General features: G+C 44.5%; 1 pseudogene; it reads right to left on the reverse strand.

Moving 5' to 3' along the window:
* Positions 1–10,234: 10,234 nt before the first annotated feature.
* On the reverse strand, positions 10,235–10,352 carry LOC124790821 (annotated as a pseudogene).
* Between the last annotated feature and the right edge of the window lie 486 nt (positions 10,353–10,838).

Below are 10,838 nucleotides of genomic sequence, written 5' to 3' on the forward strand. Positions count from 1 at the left end.
CCATCTGTACCGCGCTGCATGGTGTCGCGCTTGCAAAGATGGACCTCGCCATGGACGTCGTGAGTGAAGTTGTGCATCATGCAGCCTAATGCGCACAGTTTGAGTCGCAAAACGACGTCCTGTGGCTGCATAAAACCATTATACAACATGGTGGCGTTGCTGTCAGGGTTACTCCGACCCATAATCTCTTGGACGGCTTGAGCGAGGCATGTCGTCTACAGTTCCTATCTCTCTGAATCTCTTACATGTCCGAACAACATTGCTTTGGTTCACTCCGAGACGCCCGGACGGTTCCCCCTTGTTGAGTGCCCCTCCTGTTTTGTTCCACGAAATATTATTGCTGTAGGCGTAAGTTATGCTACATGTTAAGATACAGGACAATTAGGATGCTATATATTTCACTTACTCTATGTGCTCTAACTTCTTCAGAATGTAGATCGCTGCTCCTCCTCTGACGTGCAAAAGAAGAGCTATAGAACTTCTGCAATCGATTATACTGAAATAAACGTTTGACGTATTTAAATCCATTTAAATTGTTCAAACGATCAAAGTACGAAGTTCTTTTTCTTTATCTTTTAGATTATACATTGAATACGCAGCTGAACAGGTACGTTGGCTACCAAATAAAATGTGAGGCTAGACACGGCTAGACATTAGCACAGGTTTCCCTTGATCGTACAAAACATAATGAGGAACAGCATAAGGATTTTGCAGCAGTATATTTGTAGTCTGTTTTTACAGGATTCTGTAGTGTCCAACACAGGTTGAGGACGGACCATACAGAGTATCTAGTGAATACTAGACGCATGTAAACGACAGAGTTTGTCTCTCTAGATTTTTCTGAACCATTATGTCGGTTGATAAAAGAAATACATTCATATGCTGTGACTTCTGAAATGTACTGCACAACACAATTAAAGAATTGCTTTTTGGAAACCCAGTAATTGTTGTTTTTAATTTGGCTCAACGCCTTGTTCTTTGATGTGTCGTCGAATCCGAAGGATAGGTCGCAGCGCAACACGGTTTTGATCTACGGGTGTTACTAAGACTGTTGCCGAACTATCCTTTGTTGTTTTGTTCAAGCATATGTCAGTGTCGCAACCCCCATGATGACGCCTTAGCAGGGTTGCGAAAGATGAAGGCTGAAAATGTTTAACTGCTTTTACTGCTTCGGATCACGTTCAAGTTATATCGAATATGTCGAATGATCACTAGTGGTTACAGCCTGCACGTGACACCAAAAATTGCTATCGCCTTGCACTCCAAAGGGGTGTGATTACCTTCAGTGGGTTTGCAACTCTACAAAGTCCTCTGCGAAGTGTTTAAATGTGTATGGATGTCAGCAGTGCCGATGGTTGTCGAGAACGTCGTCTTATTTCTCATCACACTCCGAACCGTCGTTTTCGATTGAGGAATGTGTGGAAATCAACTCTCAAACCATACTGTGTACTCATTAGACTGTTCATTCCGTTCAGCAGATCATTTAATTCTTCTTCACTTTCACTCAGGATAGCAATGTCATCAGCGAATGGTATCATTGATATCCTTTCACCTTGTGTTTTGATTCCACTCCTGAACCTTTCTTTTATTTCCATCATTGCTTCCTCGATGTACAGATTGAAGAGTAGGGGCGAAAGGCTACAGCCTTGTCTTACACCCTTCTTAATACGAGAACTTTGTTCTTGGTCGTCCACTCTTATTATTCCCTCTTGGTTGTTGTACATATTGTATATGACCCGTCTCTCCCTATAGCTTACCCCTACTTTTTTCAGAATCTCGAACAGCTTGCACCATTTTATATTGTCGAATGCTTTTTCCAGGTCGACAGATCCTATGAAAGTGTCCTGATTTTTCTTTAGCCTTGCTTCCATTATTAGCCGTAACGTCAGAATTGCCTCTCTCGTCCCTTTACTTTTCCTAAAGCCAAACTGGTCGTCTCCTAGCGCATTCTCAATTTTCTTTTCCATTCTTCTGTATATTATTCTTGTAAGTAGCTTCGATGCATGAGCTGTTAAGCTGATTGTGCGATAATTCTCGCACTTGTCAGCTCTTACCGTCTTCGGAATTGTGTGGATGATGCTTTTCCGAAAGTCAGATGGAATATCGCCAGACTCATAAATTCTACACACCAACGTGAATAGTCGTTTTGTTGCCACTTCCCCCAATGATTTTAGAAATTCTGATGGAATGTTATCTATCCCTTCTGCCTTATTTGACCGTAAGTCCTCCAAAGCTCTTTTAAATTCCGATTCTAATACTGGATCCCCTATCTCTTCTAAATCGACTCCTGTTTCTTCTTCTATCACATCAGACAAATCTTCACCCTCATAGAGGCTTTCAATGTATTCTTTCCACCTATCTGCTCTCTCCTCTGCATTTAACAGTGGAATTCCCGCTGCACTCTTAATGTTACCACCGTTGCTTTTAATGTCACCAAAGGTTGTTTTGACTTTCCTGTATGCTGAGTCTGTCCTTCCGACAATCATATCTTTTTCGATGTCTTCACATTTTTCCTGCAGCCATTTCGTCTTAGCTTCCCTGCACTTCCTATTTATTTCATTCCTCAGCGACTTGTATTTCTGTATTCCTGATCTTCCCGGAACATGTTTGTACTTCCTCCTTTCATCAATCAACTGAAGTATTTCTTCTGTTACCCACGGTTTCTTCGCAGCTACCTTCTTTGTACCTATGTTTTCCTTCCCAACTTCTGTGATGGCCCTTTTTACAGATGTCCATTCCTCTTCAACTGTACTGCCTACTGCGCTATTCCTTATTGCTGTATCTATAGCGTTAGAGAACTTCAACCGTATCTCGTCATTCCTTAGTACTTTCATATCCCACTTCTTTGCGTATTGATTCTTCCTGACTAATGTCTTGAACTTCAGCCTACTCTTCATCACTACTATATTGTGATCTGAGTCTATATCTGCTCCTGGGTACGTCTTAGAATCCAGTATCTGATTTCGGAATCTCTGTCTGACCATGATGTAATCTAATTGAAATCTTCCCGTATCTCCCGGCCTTTTCCAAGTATACCTCCTCCTCTTGTGATTCTTGAACAGGGTATTCGCTATTACTAGCTGAAACTTGTTACAGAACTCAATTAGTCTTTCTCCTCTTTCATTCCTTGTCCCAAGCCCATATTCTCCTGTAAACTTTTCTTCTACTCCTTCCCATACAACTGCATTCCAGTCGCCCATGACTATTAGATTTTCGTCCCCCTTTACATACTGCATTATCCTTTCAATATCCTCATACACTTTCTCTATCTGTTCATCTTCAGCTTGCGACGTCGGCATGTATACCTGAACTATCGTTGTCGGTGTTGGTCTGCTGTCGATTCTGATTAGAACAACCCGGTCACTGAACTGTTCACAGTAACACAACCTCTGCCCTACCTTCCTATTCATAACGAATCCTACACCTGTTATACCATTTTCTGCTGCTGTTGATATTACCCGATACTCATCTGACCAGAAATCCTTGTCTTCCCTCCACTTCATTTCATTGACCCCTACTATATCTAGATTGAGCCTTTGCATTTCCCTTTTCAGATTTTCTAGTTTCCCTACCACGTTCAAGCTTCTGACATTCCACGCACCGACTCGTAGAACGTTATCCTTTCGTTGATTATTCAATCTTTTTCTCATGGTAACCTCCCCCTTGGCAGTCCCCTCCCGGAGATCCGAATGGGGGACTATTCCGGAATCTTTTGCCAATGGAGAGATCATCATGACACTTCTTCAATTACAGGCCACATGTCCTGTGGATACACGTTACGTGTCTTTAATCCAGTGGTTTACATTGCCTTCTGCATCCTCATGTCGTTGATCATTGCTGATTCTTCCGCCTTTAGGGGCAATTTCCCACCCCAAGGACAAGAGAGTGCCCTGAACCTCTATCCGCTCCTCCACCCTCTTTGACAAGGCCGTTGGCAGAATGAGGCTGACTTCTTATGCCGGAAGTCTTCGGCCGCCAATGCTGATTATTTATCAAAATTTAAGCAGTGGCGGGGATCGAACCCGGGACCGAAGACGTTTTGATTATGAATCAAAGACGCTACGACCTTTTTTTTTTTTTTAAAAAAATCTCATTTTGTTCGTTTTCGTTCGTTGTATCTGCTCGGTGCGGACGTCGAAAGACACCCGTTTTAATTCGTTGTTGATCCATTAACTCAGTTTTTTTATTACAGAGGGCAGCTAGCCCTCTGACCGAACACGCTGATCGACCGTGCCGGCTAGACCACCTGTCTAGAACCACTTAAACCTAACGGTTCCAGACTGAAGCGGCTAGACCCGCTCGGCCATACTGGCCGGCGATGGGACGTTCTACTGCACTCTTGACCACGGGGCATGATGGGAATTTGGATGGGTTCGTCAATAAGCAAAATTGGCGCATTTGGGGGATTGAGAATCCGGATTTCGCGATCGAGAAGTCTCTCCACACTCAACTGGTCACTGTGTGGTGTGCAGTGTCCAGTCACGGAATAATAGGTGCGACATTCCTTGGTGGCACGGCGACTACCGAACGGTACGTGAAGGTTTTGGAATATGATTTCATCTCCATTGTACAAAGTGCAGTTCATGCAAGACGGAGCTCGACCCCATCGAAACAGGAGAGTGTTTGACGTCTTGGAGGAGCACTCTGGCTCTGGGCTACCCAGGGGGCACTGGCATGGGCCTTGATTGGTCGCCATATGCTCTGTATCTGAACACATGCGACTCGTTTTTGTGGGGCTAAATTAGAGACAAGATGTACAGCAATAACCCCAAAACCACAGAAAACAACCATTCAGGAGTTCATCGACAGCATCGATGTTCCGACACCTCAGCTGGTTATGCAGAATTTCGCTATTCATCTGCGCTACATGATGATGACAGGCATATCAAACATGTCATAACGTAAATCCGAAAATCCGTAGTGACGTTCAAATGTTGAATAAAGTGTGTGCACATCGTATTTTTAACTAATTTATGTTTTTTTTATATATAGTTCCAAATTGCCACCCTGTATATTGCACGCTGAACGTTCAACAGAAACTACTTTCTACTGATGATTTACGGATGAACCTGAAACGAAACGTCTATACGAGAAACAGGTGACACAAATGATGAGATGTTATTGCCAAGTTACGTGGTCCTGTGACATGCACAAGACAACTGGGACGTTGAGCTTGTTTTAATAGTGTCAATGCCTAAGTTATCATATTAACTTGAAACAGTTAAAATCGTAGGAAACAGTGTAGAATATTTTTAAAAATTTTATTTGAAGTCAAAATGTTGATAAAGATGAATTGACTATTGAGCTACCAAATATTCTCCGGTACAAACTAAATGGAGATGGAAAAGTAAAGTACTTGTTATCAGTTCTAAGGACATTATAATGTTTGTTTATTTATTATAATCTATCAGTAAATAATTCAAGGCTAATACAATTGAAGAATAGTAAATTTGTATAAATGGAGAAAGCACTTGGATTCACTTTGTGTTTTAGCTCCATGATGCAAAAATGACCTTGCAGCGCTATGTGGAGAACAAGGAAACGAAAAAGGAAGAACACTTGTAGATAGGATTTGATAGTTGCAGACTTGAGCAGGTGGCTGTCCGTATATCATGAGCTGTGGGAAAAGTGTGTACTAAAACCCGCCAGGTTAGCCGAGAACGCTAATGCGCTGCTTTCTGGACTCGGGTAGGCGCGCCGGATCGACGGCGGCTTAACGATGGAGGCCGGTGTGCCGGCCAGCCTCGGTGTGGTTTTTAGGCGGTTTTCTACATCCCACTAGGTGAATACTGGACTGGTCCCCACGTCCCACCTCAGTTACACAGCTCGCAGACATCTGAACACATCCGCACTGTTCCATGGATTACACTAGACTCAGACATTTGGGTTACATTAATTCCGTCCCGGGGGGCATGGTGTACCGGCAGGAAGGGCATGGCCACCCCTTAAATTATCCTTGCCAAAACCGGTTAACCATGCCGACCCTGAGTCATTGCAGGAAAAGGGCACAAGCAAAAGAAAGAAAGGAAAAGTGTGTGCTAAATTCGTGTCTATGCCGCTAATATTTGGTGTGGCTATTTAATCTGGAAGGGATAGTCTCTCAAACGTAAGACGCAAGGGATGCAAGATTTCCCATACTTTATCTAGTTGGAAATGTCAGAGTCTGCAACTGTAAGAATAGTGGCGGCACTGGGCAAAATGGAATATTGCAATCTTTTCCAAGAATCTTGAGATGTGAGAACCAGCCATCAGTCACCAAATTACATTTACAATACTACAATTCCTCCGGCAAACAAGGCAAGCACATTTAAGTAAAAACTGAAAGCAAATTAGAAATGTGAAGATTTACAGTTAATAATTTTGGAATGGTGCAATCGTTTTCGGAATAGGTACACTTTATTCAATTTAGTTTTAACGCCATTCTCTTGTTATTTGTTTCACGTCCTGTTTCCCGGTCATAATACATTTATAAATGTTTCGTAAGAGTTTTCAAAGGGATAGTTCTTACGACAATGTGTATCAGTCATGACATAAATGCTTAACCATAAAACAGGTGCTCCTTCGGAGCTGACTTAATTTTTAATTGGCAATAAGAGTCGAATTGCACTTTGTTGGTTTCTTTATGGCTGATTTCATTTGAAAAGTAGACTCAGATACTTACAAATAAATCAAAATTTCACTGGTGACGTCAAATGCAAAGTAGTAGCCACAGTGCTGGATAATGAATTGAGGAGCTTGATACATCTTCTTTATAAGTGAAAGTTCTTCAGACGTAACACAGTTATTAATCAGTTCAAAATAAATCCAAGTTAACTTCAGAAACGTTTAAATCCATTTGTTCCTTCCGAGCTGGTGACTGAGCCTTGCTAAATTACAATTCGATTTCAGAGGAACAGCCATAAGGTGAGTTAAAACGACTTATTTGTGAGTCTACAATCCTGCTACGACGCTGATTGGAACCAGTCGCAAAAACCACGACATAGGGAGACAGTTATAATTCATTGGGGCATATTTATGTCTTTACCGTTATTATAAATTTGACTCTGCAATCATCATCGTATTTTGGTTAGAAGGTATAGTAATTTTGATTGTCGTAACACACGGCAATTTTAAAAATGTACGTATCTATGAATGTATTTAAATAAGTATATATGTATGTTCCACATCTCCTCCTAACCACTGGACCGACTTCAACCAGGCTTTATAGACATATCGTTTACCGTCTGAAAACAATCAGTGTAGGGGTAAGAACCATTCACCTATCAAAGGGGTGGAGATGGGAGTGAAAATACAGTGTATCCCACGACGCGATAATATCCATAGTTTAGTCATCCAGTATTTGAGAATGAGAACCCTTAGAGACTTGCAACAAACTTCAAGCATAATTTCACACGTTTACGTAACTTTTTGTCGCTGTTGACACACACATAATGATCAAAGAAAAAAAAAATTTGCCGCTCACTACATTTCCGCTGCTCATGCAGTAGAACTAACATATGTATCGTGGCGTTTTAAAATATTACCTCGTTTCTACTAGCTGTCCTCGCGACCTATTTTGCAGACAGTATGCACATGTACCACTGAATTTACTATAAAAATTACGTCACTGTTCGACTCATGGGTCAGGACATACGACATCGTAAACACTGACTGGGTGAAAAACTGCCACATCATGGAAGACGCTTAAATTGATTACTCCGTTGCTACTAAATCTGTTGCTAATACCTTTCGCACACGGTATCTACATTTTCCGTTGATTGGACCTACAAAAACGTGTTATCGCACGACATATAGTTCTGGACATATGACTTCAAATACTCACATGCGTGAAAAACAACCACACAACCACATCATGGATGGCGTTTTATTTTGTAGCTCCTTTGCTGCTGATTCTATCCGGAACACATTTCGCGGACTGAGAGCTTGTATACCACTGAACGTGTCTACAAAAATATATCAATTTACGGCACATGCTTCAGGGAATATGACATCATAAGCAGCTCAACAGTTTTCACAGAAAATACACTCCTGGAAATTGAAATAAGAACACCGTGAATTCATTGTCCCAGGAAGGGGAAACTTTATTGACACATTCCTGGGGTCAGATACATCACATGATCACACTGACAGAACCACAGGCACATAGACACAGGCAACAGAGCATGCACAATGTCGGCACTAGTACAGTGTATATCCACCTTTCGCAGCAATGCAGGCTGCTATTCTCCCATGGAGACGATCGTAGGGATGCTGGATGTAGTCCTGTGGAACGGCTTGCCATGCCATTTCCACCTGGCGCCTCAGTTGTACCAGCGTTCGTGCTGGACGTGCAGACCGCGTGAGACGACGCTTCATCCAGTCCCAAACATGCTCAATGGGGGACAGATCCGGAGATCTTGCTGGCCAGGGTAGTTGACTTACACCTTCTAGAGCACGTTGGGTGGCACGGGATACATGCGGACGTGCATTGTCCTGTTGGAACAGCAAGTTCCCTTGCCGGTCTAGGAATGGTAGAACGATGGGTTCGATGACGGTTGGATGTACCGTGCACTATTCAGTGTCCCCTCGACGATCACCAGTGGTGTACGGCCAGTGTAGGAGATCGCTCCCCACACCATGATGCCGGGTGTTGGCCCTGTGTGCCTCGGTCGTATGCAGTCCTGATTGTGGCGCTCACCTGCACGGCGCCAAACACGCATACGACCATCATTGGCACCAAGCCAGAAGCGACTCTCATCGCTGAAGACGACACGTCTCCATTCGTCCCTCCATTCACGCCTGTCGCGACACCACTGGAGGCGGGCTGCACGATGTTGGGGCGTGAGCGGAAGACGGCCTAACGGTGTGCGGGACCGTAGCCCAGCTTCATGGAGACGGTTGCGAATGGTCCTCGCCGATACCCCAGGAGCAACAGTGTCCCTAATTTGCTGGGAAGTGGCGGTGCGGTCCCCTACGGCACTGCGTAGGATCCTACGGTCTTGGCGTGCATCCGTGCGTCGCTGCGGTCCGGTCCCAGGTCGACGGGCACGTGCACCTTCCGCCGACCACTGGCGACAACATCGATGTACTGTGGAGACCTCACGCCCCACGTGTTGAGCAATTCGGCGGTACGTCCACCCGGCCTCCCGCATGCCCACTATACGCCCTCGCTCAAAGTCCGTCAACTGCACATACGGTTCACGTCCACGCTGTCGCGGCATGCTACCAGTGTTAAAGACTGCGATGGAGCTCCGTATGCCACGGCAAACTGGCTGACACTGACGGCGGCGGTGCACAAATGCTGCGCAGCTAGCGCCATTCGACGGCCAACACCGCGGTTCCTGGTGTGTCCGCTGTGCCTTGCATGTGATCATTGCTTGTACAGCCCTCTCGCAGTGTCCGGAGCAAGTATGGTGGGTCTGACACACCGGTGTCAATGTGTTCTTTTTTCCATTTCCAGGAGTGTATCTGCAGATGCTACTGAATGTAGTTAGAAAGCGTAAAATTGTACGACACATAATTCAGAAAATACGACGTCATAAAGACTGCCGCGTCGTAGATGACGTTTTAATTTATTGCTTCTTTATTACTAACTCTATTCACAGTATGAGAATTCAGGCTTTCTCGGCGAATCTCGGTGATAGAATCTTCTAGAGTTGATAGCCGAGTCAATGAGTTCTTCTCCGGCAACGTTTCAGGAAGTTTCTTACTTGCCATTTTCAGGCGAAATCACCTCGAGATTTTATCATGTACTCACAGTACAAAAACGGTTCAAATGGCTCCGAGCACTATGGGACTTAACATCTGAGGTCATCAGTCCCCTAGAACTGAGAACTACTTAAACCTAACTAACCCAAGGACAGCACACACATCCATGCCCGAGACAGGATTCGAACCTGCGACCGTAACGGTCGCGCGGTTCCAGACTGAATCGCCTAGAACCGCTCGGCCACACCGGACGGCACTCACAGTACATTTCACAGACAGTAGCCACATATAGAACTGGATGTACGTGCAAAATTATGTCATTTTTCAGCACATAGTTCAGGAGGTAGCACTCCGTCTTCAGGCCACGAGTGGCCTACCGGGACCATCCGACCGCCTTGTCATCCTCAGTGGAGGATGCGGAGAGGAGGAGTGTGGGGTCAGCACACCGCTCTCCCGGTCGTTACGATGGTATTCTTGACCGAAGCCGCTACTATTCGGTCGAGTAGCTCCTCAATTGGCATCACGAGGCTGAGTGCACCCCGAAAAATGGCAACAGCACATGGCGGCCTGGATGGGCACCCATCCAAGTGCCGACCACGCCCGACAGCGCTTAACTTCGGTGATCTCACGGGAACCGGTGTAGCCACTGCGGCAAGGCCGTTGCCAGTTCAGGAGGTATGACGTCATAAACATGAATCTGTGGGAAAATGTAATTGCAGGGCGGATTCGCTAGACATACGGGTGAAGTATGTGTAGAAATACCTGTGGAATAGACTGTGTATGAAACGTATTTGAAGATGGCGTATGCGAGCAAAGACAAGAGTGAAAATCTAATCTTAAGCCCCTGGAGCGATTTTAATCGAATTTGGTACACATATTAGTTACAATATGGAAAGAAATCCTACACTATGTGATGAAAAGTATCCGAACCCCCCCAAAAAACATACGATTTTCATATTAGGTGCATTGTGCTGCCACCTATTACCAGGTACTCTATATCAGCGACCTCAGCAGTCATTAGACATCGTGAGATTGCAGAAAGGGGTGCTGCGCGAAACTCACGGACTTCGAAAGTGGTCAGGTGATTGGAAGTCACTTGTATCATACCTCTGTACGTGAGATTTCCACACTCCTAAACATCTCTAGGTCCA

Source organism: Schistocerca piceifrons, chromosome 3 (genome assembly GCF_021461385.2).
Source record: "Schistocerca piceifrons isolate TAMUIC-IGC-003096 chromosome 3, iqSchPice1.1, whole genome shotgun sequence".
Lineage (NCBI taxonomy): Eukaryota > Metazoa > Arthropoda > Insecta > Orthoptera > Acrididae > Schistocerca > Schistocerca piceifrons.